Source organism: Eumetopias jubatus, unplaced genomic scaffold (genome assembly GCF_037043125.1).
Source record: "Eumetopias jubatus isolate StellerSeaLion01/CBP00866 unplaced genomic scaffold, mEumJub1_p1.0 scaffold_5, whole genome shotgun sequence".
In the NCBI taxonomy this organism is placed as follows: Eukaryota; Metazoa; Chordata; class Mammalia; order Carnivora; family Otariidae; genus Eumetopias; species Eumetopias jubatus.
The window spans coordinates 75063865-75081374 of record NW_028274811.1 but is presented as its reverse complement, the minus strand read 5'-3'; the positions used below and the strand labels follow the sequence as shown (position 1 = coordinate 75081374).

Below are 17510 nucleotides of genomic sequence, written 5' to 3'. Positions count from 1 at the left end.
TTTCAGCTCCGAAAGGGGGATGTTCCTATTCCGTGGCAAATTATACAGAAAATTTCCATAATCAAAAAATCATTTAAAAATAAGGCAGAAGAACTCTAAAAACCAGATACAAGTACAATCCAACCTATTATTTCATGCTTCCAGGGCATTCAGAAATACAACATATTCTCCCCTGTAACAACCATATTATATACCATGAGTATAAGTGGATCTTGAGTTAGGGTAGTAGTGAGAGCTTTTATAAACTACAAAGAACAACATTACTTGCCAAAAATCAATGAGAAAAAAAAAGTAAAAAGGGTAAATAAATCACTCATAGATCAATCATTCCTAAGATAAGATCACTCAATGTTCTTTATTTAAGAATAGTAGATATTTAGCTTTTAAGGGATCTCACAAGTTTGGTAATTGAAACCTCCATTAACCTTTGTCTACAAGGTACTTCATACATTAGCATTTCTAACCCTCACAACAATTCTATAAAATGGCAAGTATAACTATTTCAGACACGAGAAAGCAAAAAAGAGAAATGGGTTAATTTAGCTTCATTAAGTCACAGTTGTTTTGACACAAAACTGATACTGAAGCCCAGGTCTAAAAATCTAATTCCAAATTTTAGATTATTCCCATTATTATACTGCATCATCCTACTCAACTAATTCAATAAGGGTAAGAGTTCATACCTAAATTATTTATTTTGTACTTGGCAATGAAGTTGCTAAGAGTATTATTTTACCATCATCAGAATAAAACTTACATAAAATTATTTAATAACTAAATATCTCTACCTTAACAGAAATGCCATGTATTTTGTGTGATCCAACAAAAGCTCAACAGTGGCGACTCATAATCCATGAAACAAAGTATCAATAAATATTAGGACAAAATTGAGTCTTGCTACCAAGTGTGGTCTGTGGACCAGAGCATCCGCATCACAATGCAGCTTTTTAGAAGAGCAGACTCTCAAGTTCCTTTCCTGAATTTGAATTTTAACAAATCCTCAGGTTATTTATGCACACATCTGCTTGAGAAGCCCCAGTCTCAGCCTTCTCTACGGTCAGATCCCAGCCAGCAATAGACACTCCATTCCTGGGTGTGCTCTGGCCACCTCAAAATGCTTACTTACTCTTCTGAGAACAAAACACACTGCTGTTTCAAGCTATCCTTCACATGCCTATTCTCCCTGTTGCCCTTGCCTGCAAAGTCAGCATTTCTCCCAGGCTACCAGATGGACACCTGTCATTCCAAAACTCAGGTTAACTTGCTACAATGTAAATTAAGAAAAGTTATTTTCTTTTTGTTTCTCTTTTTTATTATTACATTTAAAAAATAAATCTACTTTTCACTGCATGTCACTCCTTTCTGCTTTGGGGAGCACAGAGACCCCAACAAGGTTACCTTTTCCTACCTCCTCTCTATCCTGAACTTCCATACAAGCCATGCTACTTTAACACTTTTCTTTGAATAAAACTTTTGATCACATTCTAGGTGTGGGTTTAGCAAGCTGCCATCTTCCCATCCACTGTGAATGACCTACAAATGGAAGAAGAGTGATTTAACATCCTGCTTGAGGAATTTCATCTCCTAAACATCCAATAGTGCCCCCACTTCTCATGACAAAGTTGTTTTGTTTTGATGGTTAACTGTGTTTGGGGGCCATTTACTTCTTTAACAGAGCAAATATTGCTCTAACTGAACTTAAAAAAATTTTTTAACTCTTAATGAACTCTTAATGGGTTAGAAATTTTCTGTGGTAGTTTTTAATCGTGGCACAGTGCTGAAGATTAATTGCTTAATTTGTTTATTCAAAATATTTAAAAGACTTTTTCTGACCTTTTTTATTACCTTATATAGGAAAATTATGTTCTCTTAGCATTTGCCCATGTTGTTTTGTTCTGTGTCAAACCTGATGTAGACAACAAGGAGGTCTGCACAGTATGTTTTTTTTTTTTTATTTAATGAATTTCTAAACTAATCCTAGGTATAATTTCAGTTTACTTAGAGCACACCCATTCTTGAATTCATATCCCCTTAGAACTTTGGTTTTGTGTGTTTTGACTCCTCAGCAATGTCTTACTCAAGGTAAGTGGTATTCTACCACCTGACCATTTTGGCATCACCTGTCTGCATTTCATTTACTTCAAATCTTTTGATAAGGGTTTAGTCAGATGTCTGCCAAATCCAAATACTGTAATTTTATTATTTATCACCCATTCAGATTAATACCTATGTAGAATTTTAATCTTTCAGAAATAGAATACATTGACTCATCTGCTATAATTTATTGCATATTAGAAGCAAATTTTTGTATATGTGTACAACGTCAAATTAAATATATCAAACCAGGGGAAATCATTCTTTTTTTTTTTAAAGATTTATTTATTTTGAGAGAGTGAGAATGAGAGAGAGAGAGAGTACATGAGAGGGGGGAGGGTCAGAGGGAGAAGCAGACTCCCCGCTGAGCAGGGAGCTCGATGCAGGACTCGATCCCGCAACTCCAGGATCATGACCTGAGCCGAAGGCAGTCGCTTAACCAACTGAGCCACCCAGGCGCCCCAGGGGAAATCATTCTTGTTACTGGTAACCCATGAAGACTGTATTTCCAACCTATTTAAGAAAATTTTTCTTTGGACTCTTAAATCAGTACACTTTGATCTTAGCATTAAATTGTAAAGCAACATCATTACCCCTTGCTCTAATGGATTTATTTATATTAAAAGAAGAGATTCTACAGAAACAGGAAATTTTCTAAAACCTTTTAAATCCAGATATACATGCTATTTATAAGCCAAAAGCAAAGAACGTCCTAACTGAATGTTTCCGTTTTAAATAACATAAGCCCATGTGGTAATAATCTAAGAAAACTGCAGACATTTCTTTTCATCACATACCATGAACGGGTGCTCCTCAATGTTGTCTGTGGATCAGCGTCAATCCACAAACTGTTATCTGTCTGTGACAGGATATATGTGGATGATTAGTATTTAAAAACTTATAGCAATTTGTCAATAATTTTATGTCTATCAAATTTAATCATTTAAAAAATGGAGCTTATAGTTTGCATGTCTTTTTCATTTCAGTTTTCCAATAATTCATATTTTTAAATGCTACAAAACTTCTGCAACAGATTAAAAATTAAAAAAAAATAAAAACTTCAATTCTTCAGCTAATATGGGAGGCAATGGGTTGGATTGTCACTATCATGGCAATCCAGGTCGATATGAAGTTCTCAACTATGACAGCAGAAGTGAAAAGGAGGGAATGATTACAAGTCGTGTTAAAAAGGGAGAATACCCAGGAACTGAGGCTCCCTTGGGCCAGACAGTCTGTAAGATGGAGTGACAGAGGAAAGTCTATGTCAATTCCCGATATACATTCTGGCTTGGAAAACTGGAAGAAAGAATGCCATTCATTGAGATTGAGAATATAGGTTTTCAAATTCTCTCTCTTGTTTTTTTTGGGGGGGGGTATAAGAGGAGCAATAATGAGAATGGAGTTAGGGGATGGCATTTGTTATAGGGCACGACATATTTAATACATCTCTCAGAGAGTCAGGTGGAGATGTTTGATTAACAGCATGTTACAGAGTTAAAGACTTAACTTTACAAAGAAGTTCAAATCCTGCCTCTTCCACTGACTGTTTGACCTCAAACTGGTTACCAAACATTCCTTCACTTCAATTTCCTCACCTATAAATGTGGAAAACAGAACTATTTTATAGGACTGTTAAGAGGATTAGGTCATGTGGATCTGGATTCAAAACAGGGATCTGCGTGGAAGATTCAGATTTCAGAATCACCTGGGTATACAAAATGAAAACCATGCAGATGAGTGAGGCTACTGAAAGGGAGGTAAAAGTCAGAGAGCATCAGCACTTAAAAGGTGGGCAGAGGAAGAGGGACAGAAAAGGAGAATTCAGAAGGAATGTACCACAGGTAGGAAAATTAGGACAGCGACATCCCAGAAAATAAAGAAAGTTTTCATGAAGGAAGTGGTCAGCATTAAACGTCTTAGAAAGGTCACAGAAAATGCGGCCTAGAGAGGCCACTAGATCTGGCAACCAGAGAACCAGGGACTTTTATAAAGCACCTTCAGGGGCACAGTAGGAATGAAAGCCTAACTTCAACAGTCCAAAGAATGGAAAATTAACATGGGAAGGCAAGAGCTGCAGACTATTCCTTCACGGTACATAGTGATGTGTCAAGAAAAAAACACAGGGTCAAACTAAAAGAAAATATGGCACAGAGAAGAGTTAAGTTCTTTTGTTTTGTTTTTTGTTTGTTTGTCCGTGTTTAAGATGGGAACAACTTAAGCATGAAGGAAAAGTAATGAATGCCAAAACGTGGAGGTGAAGGAGTAGACGAGAGGAAATGTTGGGGTAGGAAGACATCACAAAAACTCCAGTAGCCTTGACGGGAAGGAGGCACTTCTTCTCTGATCCTGGGAGACAGAAAGTGAAGACAGAGAAGAAACACGTATAAGCCCATGAAAAGCTGAGGATGTGACCACAGAGAAGCCTCCATGTTCTCTGCGACAGGAAGAATCAAGGCCATGTGCTCAAAGGCACTTGTGGAGAAGGCATAGGGTGCTTAAGGAGAAAAATAAAGGACAGAAGCTATGGCAGAGGACCAGGGAAGGATGACGCAAGGACAGAATATGGCTGAGAAGTTCAGTACACCCAGCAGAATGGGCCATACTACCAGTCTCCATAAATGCCTTTAGCAGTGTTTACCAGCCCAAATCTAAAAGAAGAAAAAGCGGGTTATGTGTATTTTACCATGATTACAAAAATGAAAAAATAAATGCCAAAGAGTTTTTAAAGATTTTATTTATTTATTTGACAGAGAGAGAGACCAAAGAGTTTTTAAAGAGTAAAGAAAGCAGTTGGGTTAATTCGGGGTTAAATATGTAGAAAGGATGTGGTGAAAAGCTAAGGGGAAAATGCATAAGGTGCCAGCAAGAGAGAAAGTGATTAACAGAGGGATTCAATTTAGAAAACAAAACAAAAAGTAAAGCTATGGCAAATAACATGGTTAGCAACTCGAATTAAAACAAGAAAACTTCCCACAACTTTAATCCCTTGAAACTACCATTACATTTTTCTGAGAAAATGAAATGAAATGGGGTTTATTTTCAAACCAACAAGCCAAAACAACTTGAAAAAAATAGGCCTAATTTCAACAAGGCTTTTTGGGCAGATGCAAGATTGCTATATTCAATTAGGTAATATAGCAACTTGCTATATTCAAATTGGGCCTTAACAATAAAGAATTAGGCTTCTTCAGAGGCCTCCCAGACATATTTAAACACAGCTAAAAGCTTCAAGCATGAAGCAGCTTTTATATCTTCTAGATCACTGCCAAATAGAAACTTCATAAAATTTCTGAAGTGATGGCTAATTATCAAATAAAGTAATTATTTCCCCAATAAGGAATCCTCTGCCAACAAAAAGAGATTTTATTTTTTTAAAAGTTTAATCTTTTTTTCCCTAAGATTTTATTTATTTATTTGAGAGAGAGAGAGAATGAGAGATAGAGAGCATGAGAGGGAAGAGGGTCAGAGGGAGAAGCAGACTCCCTGCTGAGCAGGGAGCCCGATGTGGGACTCGATCCCGGGACTCCAGGATCATGACCTGAGCTGAAGGCAGTCGCTTAACCAACTGAGCCACCCAGGCGCCCTTAAAAGTTTAAACTTAAAAAGGAAAGAAAACAACCAGAATTTAGAAAACAGTGACTTTTCTGTACAGTTCTGATCTGACAAAACATTACCCCACTCCTCAACAGACACACTCAAAGAAAACCTATTCCTATTAATCACGGTGTTCCCGTTAAGTTACATAGAATACAGCATTTTCTCACCTCCACTAACAGAGGACAAGTTTTAAAGATGTTCTCAACAGCCCCTTTCCCTGATACACACTGTTTGCTTACACCTCAAAGCATGAGCAGTGTCATAAAATACTAATACAGAAAGTCCTGTATGCATTCCTACTTTTACGTAGTGCTGTTTCAAAAACCACATTTAATTTTCCAGTTGACAGGTCCAAGGTCACAACCTAGGATGCATGACCTGAGTAGGGTCTTTCTTCTCTTCCCCTCTCCCACCTCTCTTGTGAGTAGAGCTCTAAGACAGCAGTGAATGGAAGACTAGGGGTGGAAGGCAGGAAGATAAGAGAGAAGTGGTCATTTTATAAGCACCATAAACTCACCTTATTTCGTTGTAGAAGAGACTAAAATGTAATTTTCCCTTTCAAGTTACCTCTAAAGTTCACTCCAACACATACAAAAATGCTGTGGAAGACTTCTACTTCCAATATGTGACATGGAAACTGATACCAGACTTCTTCTCGTAAGCAACTATTAAACTGGACAAAATGATGCAACTATATCTAGCTACTGGATAAACGAGCAATAACGTGAGCTTACACTTGCTTGCTTCTCTGTCTTGGGACAACTTTCTAATTGTAGTATGGGGAGCTAGAGTCCTAGCTGAGCAGGGCTGGTGGCAGAGACAGGACTGGAGAGGACAGAACTGTGCAGAGTGGGGACCACACAAGTTTGTATAGGGTTCCCTGAGAGTCCTTACTCAATGCTGGGCATAACTACATAAGGCTTACAAAAGAATGGCTGTAATAAGGTTACTATGGAGTAGATATACTAGAGGTCAAGCAGCATAGGGAAACATTGACAGACTAACCCAACCTGAATAAAGACAACTCATGAACACTGCACATCACTATGAAATGCTAGAAAGACTTCACTTTAAGGGAAAAAGCACACCCTAGAATAAGACCAACTCCAGACCACATTAACAAAGTTTAAAACCAAGCCCTAACAAAACCCACACAGCAAAGAGTCTGGGGGCAGAGATGTGCTAAGTTAGAGGAGCCTGAAAAAAACTTTGAGCTTTCCACAGATATTTCCCAGCAAACCTATATAGGGCCATCAGCCAGTAAATAAACTGCTACTAAAACAAACACCACTCTACAAAGAAAACTTTTTTTTAAATCAGCCTCTCTACAATGTATCAACACTGTTGAATACATAATAAAAACATTACTAGACATTCAACAAAACAAGAAATGTGACCCATAAGAAAAAATAAGTCATTAGAAACTGACTTTAAGTTGGCCCAAATATTGCATTTAGTAAAAACTTCAGAGCTGCTATTTGAAATGTCTTAAATAAAGGGAAATGTTTTTAAACAACAATAACAACAAAGGAGAATATATGAACAGATGAGACTCTCAGCAGAGAAATTGAAACTACAAAAAAGAATCAAATGGGAGGGGGGAGAAAAGGAAATTCTAGGACTGAAAGGTTCAATAATTAAAATGAAAAAGTCACGGAACGAACTTAATAGTAGATCAGAGATGGCAGAACAAAGAGTCCATGAACTTGACAGATCACTAGCAATTACCAATTTGAGGAACAAAGAAAAAAAGGACTGAAGAAAAATGAATACAGCATCAGAAATTTGTCGAACAGTGTAAGACTGTCTAACACATGTAATAGGATCCCCAAAAGACTCTGAAAATAAAGTAGAAAAAAATATTTGAAGATACAAAAGTTAAAATTTTAGTAAGTTTGGTGAAAACACTATTTACCAGATCCAAAAAGTTCATCAAACTCCAAAAACAACAAATACCAAGAAAACCATATCTAGCTATATCACAGTCAAACTGCTGAAAACCAAAGACAAAGTCTTTTAAAAAGCCTAAAAACAATATGTTACATACAGGAGAAAAATAATACAAAGAACACTAACTTTTTATCATGACAATGGGGGCCAGAAGATGACAGAACAACATTTTTAAGGGGCTGCAAGAAAAAAATCTGTCAACTCAGAATTCTATATCTGGTGAAAATATCCCTCAAAAATGAGATAAAGATCTTTTCAAATAAATAAAAGTGGACAGAACTAATCTCAGGCAGATGTGTACTTTAAGATACTATAAAGGAGGTTCTTTACACTGGAGGGAAATGATATCAGACAGAAACTCAGATGTGCAGGAAGAAAAGAATACTAGAAATGATGAGTAAGTTGTTAAAAATAAAAGTTTATGTTCTTTATTCTTCTTAAAATTTCCTTAAAAGACTGTATATTAAAGCTATCTGCTTAAAGCAAGATAATATGTGAGTTTTTAACATATATAAAAATAAAAATATGACAACAAGTGCAGAAAGACTAGAGAGGGTGGATAAGAAGAATTAAATTATATTTGTGAATTGAGAAGGGGAAATGATAAGTGTCTAGTGAGAAGTAGGAGGTATAAAGTAAGAAGAGAGAAGCATCAGGTGTAAAATGTTAAATGGCATAATATTCACAATAAAAAGACTTTAATAGGTTAAGGATAGATATTATTAACCCTAGAGCAATCAATAAAAATGTCACTTAAAAGATGGATAGCTAAAAAGTCAGTAAATAAAACAAAATGAGGGTGCCTGGATGGCTCAGTTGGTTAAGCGACTTCTTTCGGCTCAGGTCATGATCCTGGGGTCCCAGGATTGAGTTCCGCATTGAGCTCCCTGCTCAGGAGGGAGTCTGCTTCTCCCTCTGATCCTCCCCCCCTCCATGCTCTCTCTCTCAAATAAATAAAATCTTTAAAAAAAAAAAGAGAAAATGAAATATTAAAAAATACCCAATTCACCCAAAAGGGGGCATTAGAAAAGAAACAGAAACAAAAACAAAAGGGACAAAAACAATGGCAAAATGGTAGATTTAAACACAATCACATAAATAACTTCATTAACTGTAAATGGATTAAACATTCCAACTAAAGAACAGAGATTATCACACTGGATTAAAAAAAGCAAGGCTCAACTACACACTGTCTTTAAGAGATACCTTTTAAATTTAAGGACACAAATAGATTAACAAATTAGAACAAAATTTTATAATGGTAAAAGAAATTCATCAGGATAAGATACCAAGCTTAAATATGTACGTACCTAATAAGAGAGCTTCAAAATCCAAAACAGAAAATGGCAAAACTCAAGAAACAGAAACATCCACAACCATAATTGGAGATTCTATCATCTTTCTCTTCATAATTAATCAAACAAGTAGACAACAAACAAGCCACGGAATATCTAAGCAATACTATCAACTAATTTGGCCTAAAAGACATTTATAGAACATTGTACCAAACAACTGCAGAATATTTATGTAACAGTCACCAAGATGGGCCATATACTGGACTATAAAATAAATCTCAATAAACTTTAAAAGACTGAAAGAGGGATGCCTGGGTGTCTCTGTTTGTTGAGTATCTGCCTTCAGCTCAGGTCATGATCCCAGGGTCCTGGGATCGAGTTCCACATTGGGCTCCCTGCTCAGTGGGGAGTCTGCTTCTCCCTCTGCCTGACACTCCCCCTGTTGTACTTGCTCTCTCTCATTCTCTCTCTGACAAGTAAATAAAATCTTTAAAAAAGTAATAAAAGACTGAAAGTGTTTTTTAGAGACTATGATCTCTAACCACACTAGAAATAATTTTAAAAACCAATAGTAATAAATTATCTAGATGGTCTCTAGATATTTGGAAAACAGAAAACAAACTACTAAATAATTCACAAGTCAAAGAATAAACCACAAAGAATTATTTAGAAACTATCTGAAATAAATAATAAAAAAAATTTAAAAATTGAGAGAAATCCACCTTAAATGCCTTTATTAGAAAGAGGTTTAACCTTGCTTTGCTGAGGTTTAAAATCAGTGATAAAAGTTTCCACCCTAAGAAAGCAAAAAGAATAGTATATTAAACCTAAGAGAAGAAATAATAAAGAACAAAGCAGAAATCAATGAAATAGAAAACAGAAATAACAAAATTAATAAAGCAAAAAGTGCTGGAGGGCAGGAAAGTAGTATTATTGGCTCTTAATCATATTCTCCTAGAAATTGACCTTCAAATCGACATTATGTCAGGTCCTCGTGGATCTCCAAGACCAATTTTTCACTTCTCAAAAGTCTAGTTAGGTTCATGTAAGAGACCAATCAGAACTGGGTCCTGGGCTAGAGACAGAGATTCTCTTTCACAAGCCCCACATCTGTACCTCTTCTAAGAATATCTGATAAAAACAAAATCATTTAGCCAGTGATAATGCTAGGCTACAACCAAATTTAGAAAATCCATATGTTCTCCCCCTCCTCTTAAAATAAAAAACTAGAATTTTTTTTTTTTTTGTAAATCCAAGTACTTAAAAGAAATTGGAGAGCTATTTAAAGGAAACCTCTTATCTCTTCAACAGTAAAAAAGTATTCTTATGCAAAAAAACTGTACTTAACTCATCTATTTCTGAATTTAGATTTTTGTATATTGTTTTCTTAAAAAAAGAAATCTTTTTTAAAACGGTTTAAGAGAAACTATACATTTAGCAGAAAACTCAAGATCACATGTGTAAACAAATTAATGTAAAAGCATAAACTGTTACTTATGCAGCTCCTACACCAACAATATCCAATTCAAGGACAGGAAAAGGCTGCAAAGCATTCCGCCTTTTTTGACACCACATTCGCTAGTTTCCAAAAGTGAAGGGACAACACAAAGGCTACAAGAAAAATATCTTTTTAAGTGTCCATTTAAAATTTTAACTGAGTACTTCTCAATAAGAAAAAGAAAAAGAAAAAAGAAGGGCCTCATTTTTAAGCATTTGATTTAAAGTGCTTAATTTATTTAGGGTAAATCACAACTCTGAGGTTCATTCTGCAGAAATACAACCATCCTGCAGTAGTTCAGGGTACAGTTTTGTGAAACCAATCTCCAGAGCCAGCACCTTTGTTCTAAATCTCAGGGAGTCAATGGCCAAACCTATATTTAAACTAGATCATTCCTCAGCTCTAAGTCATGCTTCAACAAATCCTTAAACACATACAACCACGCACAGTGTTCGCTCTGCCTCTGACCGGTATGTGAGACCATATATGTGTAACATATGTCTCGGTTTCTTTCAAGCATGCATGGCTGTTGTGGCCACTTCACATTTTACCCTTAGCCCACATTCTTCACTCTCCTCAGCCCACAGGACTCTCTTTTCTTGCTCTTTATTACAGTAGTCCAATGCAGTCTTTTCAAATCCCTAGTTTCTTTCACCTTTTTAAAATCAATTCAACTATTACTAGAACAAATGTCCTACTGTGACCCATTCCCCTACTCTCCCTAAAATAGCACACCATAAAAATTAAGATGCCTAACTGGTCTCAGGATGAAAAGGTTAGAAGGCCTGCAATAAAGAAATGCTTAAATGGGCCCTCAAAAAAGTAACCCAGTGAGACTTTCACAGATGATACCTTTTTTCCCTATGGTAACTTCTGAGACAATCTAGGGAAAGCAATTTAATTTATAGTAAACTTGGCATTATCTAGTCATCATTCGCAAGTAATCCTGCCAACTTGATTGTTTATCCAGTACAGGCTTTCTTCTTTGGTAGCCACTGTGCAGAGTTGTGTTTATAATTAGACTGTGCAGTGTTAATTATGCTGGCTGCCCTGCCAATGTTCTACAGAGCCTACAGGGAGAGATCAAAACAATCATTCCCAAATCATGAGTCACCTCACTCTTTCCACACTACAAACCCCTGGAAGACTCTCAAATGGGGAAAATGATAGTTGTGCACACAAAATGCTTGTACAGCCTTTCACATTTAAGATGAAATATGAAGTTCCAAAACCTGCTACATACATTTTTCTAGAATTTTTCTTCATCTTAATTCTGTAACTTTTTGTTTATTACAGAATTATAATTTGAAGGCGAGAAGGTTTAGAAAAATTTCAAGGCCTGGTTTAACCTATAAAGAAGGGAAGTTCTGCATAGGTAAATTGTAATTATAGATTTTGCTTCACATTTAAACAGTTCCTCCAGGGAAGGGCTCTTCTCTCATTCATCTTGGTATCCCTGCTGCCCTGCAGGGAAAATAGCTGTAATAAATGCTGAAATGAAAGTAGCAACACCCAAGACATTAAAAGTAAGTATTAATTAATGAAAATTACCTCCATGTCCATTCATAGATTCTCCAAGGGCTAAACCCAGGTTTACTGAAACTTGGAGTAAGACAGAATTAATACGCTAGCTTTGAGGTTAAGAAGGTCCTTCTAACACCTGCTGTGGTGCTGGGTCCTAAATCAGCAGGGCTTAGTAGTACTTCAGTGATTATGGGCTTTGAGTCACTGCATTTCATTTCTTCTGGACACTGACTCTTTGGACTTCTTATTACATTTCCTCCTCTTCCCTCAAAGCCAGTGTATAATTTAAATCAATTATGGTTTAGGAGGCATAAAGTTTAGTGCTGAGGAACCTGTGGATTCTGGTTGGCTCTACCACTTAGTGTATTGTTGGGAATCTCAGTTTTCTTACAGGTAAAATGTAGATAATGACTGCCCTGTTTGCTTAGATTATCATAGGGGTCAAATAAGATAAATGGGTCATAACACTTTGCCAACTATGAAGTGCTACATTAATAATTTATTGCTCATATATTAAATAATTATGGTAGGAGCTTCAAAATCATAAGCAAATAAACCTATCTTTTACTTTTCAGCCAAGCACGCTAGCATTTCTCTTTAAGATGCATCAGTACAATTTCCCCCTTACACCTTTTACTATAGAAGATGATGCTTATATGTCACCCACAGCACACATCAGTAAATAAATTCAGAAAATAAGTCAAGCCCCAAAACCCCATTTTATCGTCTGTGCCACAAATACCAAATGATAACATAAGCAACAATTCCAGCCTCTTGATGTCTTTTAAGATCAGCAACAGCAACGTCCATAGAGGATTTCAGCCAGCGTGGAACAGAATAACTTGAGATAATTCTATCTGTTTCACAGAGATTTTAATACACAGGTTTTATATTTTAAGTCCTCTGACTTCTGAGATATTTGCCAAATGGCTGCCTTGACTGTAAAGATACTACAACCCTTCCCAAAATATCTCTAGGGATTAAGTGTATCTAAAGGCCATGTTCATTTACTATAATTGCATTTACACAATAAAACCCAGATAATCAATGACAGCTACAATTTGTAAGAAGGCAATTTAAATTTATATAATGCTCACAGTTTCTGATTAAAATAACCTAAAGGGCAGCATTACGTCGCCAACAATTTTATTTTACCAAACTAAAACACTCAGTCAAATTCTTCACCATCTTCAAATTCTACACCACATTATATTCCCCGAGTCTAATCACAGCTGTTATTTTCTGTGCAGTTCTGTAGTCCTATAAGCAAAAGTCAACACTGCAGTGCATGAGGGGAACAGCAAAGAAGGGGGCAAAAACAGCAAAGATGAACTGGCCAGTTTTATGTTGCAGCTATGAAGCACATTATTTTAAATATCAAGGAGGACATTTAAGATGAAAAGGAGGCATTCTACTAGAGAATACCAATGACCAAAGAGTATCAGACACAAACAAGGGCTACAGTACATAAGGAAGCCTGCCGCGAAATGCTTCGGATACAGAATTTAATGTAAAGGATCAAGGAGAGGGACAAATAAATACCTGTAGTTTAATACAAACCTTAATTGTAAAACAAGAAAATGAGAGAAGAGTAATTTCCTTCAGTAAAGGAGGAAAATTTTTACCTCGACAAAGTAGGTGTGCTTTTAACTTATGTCCACTTAAACCTCCAAATTAACCAATGTTCTCCATTCCCCTCGAAAAACATTTTCTGATGCCAGGTGCCCACTGAGTGCCAAAAGGGCTACTCTCTAGAAGGTCCAAGCACTATGTCCCCACAAGAGCAGCTGTATTCTTGCCAAGGATTGGTTGTTCTCCAATCAATATATGCTAGCTAAAATTATAATTGTAGTTATGTAATAATTATTGCATTAAATGAAAAAAAGAAAGAAAACGGTTTCTGTGAAAACTGAGCATGCAGCAGAAAGACCTGACAAAAGTGAGTCCCCCAAATAACAGCGCTGCCAAATTAAGTATTAGCAAGTAAAACAAAAAGATTGGGGAAGGAGGGCCCTACAGAAGAATTTTTGCCCCCAGGCTTCCAAGTGTCGAGGTTCTCAAACCACTTGAAGAAAAAAAAAAAAGAGAGAGACCTGGAAATTACAGATGCATCATGGGTAGCACAGAAGAAATATGAAGAACTCTAATCAGTGGACCCACATGCAAAATAAAGGCTTTAGTCAATAAGACAATATTGGTAACTAAGTTCACACATTTTTACTTGAAATGCTGAAGCAATGTATTTTTCTTTATGGTGTCCATTCTTAACTAGGTTTTCAAAGATATTCATTATATATGAGATCATGTCAAAGGAAAAGTGATTTAAATCTAAGGTTCACCCTAATAGTTCATCCTGACAATCAGGAGCACACACACATCTAAGTTCCCCCAAACACAAATCATAATATATACATCTATTTGTGAATGTCTAAAGAATAATTTTACTATAACACTTAAGAACTTTGCTCTGCAGTTACACTTACTGATGAAATTAAACCACAGAATGTTTAAAATCATGTCTCATCAATACATGTTAAAACTTAAAATATATTCTTTGACCAAGTAACTCCACAGAGAAATGCATCCCATGAGTAACTGCAGAAAGATGTATGTATAAGAATGTTTACAGCTGTCTTGTTTGCACAGCAAGAAAAAGGAAACAATCTAAGTATGGAACAATAGGGGATAGGTATATTCATACCTAATAAAATACTAGGCAGACATAAAAATTATTTACATCATAAAAGTTATTTATTTCTATTTTAAACATGGAAAGGTGTTCAAAGTATAGTATTAAGAGGCGGGTTACAGAATTTTAAGTAAATAAATATTCATCCATTGGATACACTGTAAATAAAAATGTTAATACTAGTTATTTCTGGGAGGTTATTTCTGGGTATGTTGGGTGTTTTTATTATCTATATCTTCTACTTTTTATATGTATAAAAAAAGGAAAACCTCCTCAAACATGTAAAGATCATACTTTAATTTCTCAAGATCTAAAGTTAATGAACCGATGAAAAATTACCAACACTGTTGGGGTGTTTTAGAGATGGCCCTGGAAGGTATCAAGTAACCAGGATACCAGGACAGAACTTGCTACTGACCTTCCATTAGACTTCCAATTAAGAAGTGGAGTCTCTATCTCCACCCCTTGAATCTAATGGCTTTAAACCTTGCTTCTGTCAATGGAATGCAGAAGTGACACTATAAAATTTCCAACCCTAGCTTTAGGAGGCCTCGTCACTTTCATTATTTCTCTTCTACTGACCTGAGAGGCCCATGAGCATAAATCTGAGTTAGCCTCCCTGTGGATGAGGAACCACATTGGAAAAACAAGCCCAGCCAACAGGCAGCACCAACTGCCAGATATGCCAGTTAAGCTATTTTAAATCTTCCAGCTCCAAATTAAGCTGCTAAATGACGGCTGCTACAAGTGATCTCAGGCAAGACCAGTGGAAGAAACATCCAGCTGAGCCCAGTACAAATAGGTGACCTACAAAATTGTAAGCAAATAAAATGGTTATTATTTTAAGCCATTAAGTTTTGTCATTTGTTACACAGCAATAGATGAATGATTTATCCATCACCCACATAGTAAACTATTAATATTGTGGTGTATAATTCTTACAGACTAATCTATCCCTTAAGACAAAACTGAGATTACACTGTACATAAAAGTTCTATGATTCTATGGCATCTTGGAAATGGGAACACAAGCAGGGCCTCATGGTCAGACTTCAACTCTGACCCATCAGAACAGAACACCTGGTATGCAGAACACACAGCATTCTTTATATAAAAACTGTGTGCGACTGTGTGGGCTTTTCCTCCAAAGCCCAAGGGCCTTGAAGTATATGACTGCCTAGTTTCTTACTCCCTCATTGATAGATGTGAGGATGCTCTGCTTTGGGTCTTAGTACAGGACCATGTCAGACAATGAAAAAAGTAAGACCAAGTTCATTATCACAACCACCATCTTAATGCCACCACCAATAATGACAATGATAAAAACTAACATTCACTAAGGGCTTTAGCATGCGCTAACAATGAGCTTGGGCACAGCAGAGTAGTTAAGAATGTCTCTGAAACTGGAGTGTTCTGTCACTTCCTGTATAATCTTGAACAAGTTATTTCATCTTCCCAAGTTTAGTTTGCTCATTTGTAAAATGGAGATAATAACGGTACCTATCTCACTAAGTTGTGAGAATTAAAGGAGATATGTGTAAAACATTTTGAACAGAGCCTAGCACATAGTAAAGTGCTAAATAATTATTAGCTTTTGGTATTATTAGTCAGCATTTTACATATGTCATCTCATTTAATTTAATCCCCACAACATTTTATAGATGAAGAAGTGAGAATCAGAGAAGTTAAATAACTTGCTGGTAAGTGGTATAGCCAAATTTCAAACCTACATTTTTCTGACTGTAGTAGCTAATCCCTTCTAGGCCATGTGCCATGACTAGCAATAGTCTGGGGAATGTCAAACCAGGTCCCATGTGCCAGAGAAAAGTCCCATGTCTTTGCAGTCTCTGGATCTGGGGTGGTCACAGAGCCACCTCTAGGTCAGAGCTGAAGAGCTACAGAGAGCGTTAGGATGGTGCCAGAGATTGATACAACTACCACCCTGTGTCAGACACTGACACTATGGTTTCCATAACTCTGTCTGCCAGGCATTTAGTAGGTATTCAAAAAGTGCTATTTGATTTTGCCCAATTACATTCCCCGTTATGACTTCATCATAGGCAGTAAATTGAACTTTCTCCCACTCATAAGGATTATGAAAGTATCGGGGCACCTGGGTGGCTCAGTTGGTTAAGCAACTGCCTTCAGCTCAGGTCATGATCCCGGGGTCCTGGGATCGAGCCCCACATCAGGCTCCCTGCTTGGCAGGAAGCCTGCTTCTCCCTCTCCCACTCCCCCTGCTTGTGTTCACTCTCACTGTCTCTCTCTCTCTCTCTCTCTCTCTCTCTCTGTTAATTAAATAAATAAATAAAATCTTTAAAAAAAAAAGGATTATGAAATTATCCTAATACCCATTTTACTGAAACTTTACTTTACTGAAACTATACTTTACTACTTTAGAAAACTAAAAGTTTTTTATGAGACCCTCTAAACCTATTATATTTTATAGATAATTTTTCTTCAAAGTTACTCAGCTGGTTAGTAAAAATGAATGAAAATAAGACTTCTTTAATTTTTTTTATTTATGTATTTTTTTTAAAGATTTATTTATTTTTTGACAGAGAGAAACAGTGAGAAAGGGAACACAAGCAGGGGGAGTGGGAGAGGGAGAAGCAGGCTCCCCGCAGAGCAGGGAGCCCTATGCGGGGCTTGATCCCAGAACCCTGGGATCATGACCTTAGCCGAAGGCAGAGGCTTAATGACTGAGCCACCCAGGTGCCCCCCTTTTTTTAATTTTTAAATTTCAACTTTTCTACAAGGAAATTGGAAGTGAAACAATGAGCAAATTTAACCCACAGAACTGCTCAGCTAAGTTTAGTTCTACCCAAATTCAGCTCAATGATTTTGAAAACAACCACTTTCTC

At 36.5% G+C, this 17510-nt stretch overlaps 1 protein-coding gene and 1 non-coding gene across 3 annotated transcripts in view; both read right to left on the bottom strand.

The window, feature by feature from the left end:
• The window catches only part of LNPEP (leucyl and cystinyl aminopeptidase), a 99804-nt gene that overhangs the window by 53137 nt on the left and 29157 nt on the right, over positions 1 to 17510 (bottom strand). The gene's annotated exons all lie outside the window — the stretch shown is intronic.
• On the bottom strand, positions 10422 to 10549 carry LOC114200072 (small nucleolar RNA SNORA13). The gene has a single exon (XR_003607392.1). It is a non-coding gene; the product is annotated as a small nucleolar RNA SNORA13 (small nucleolar RNA).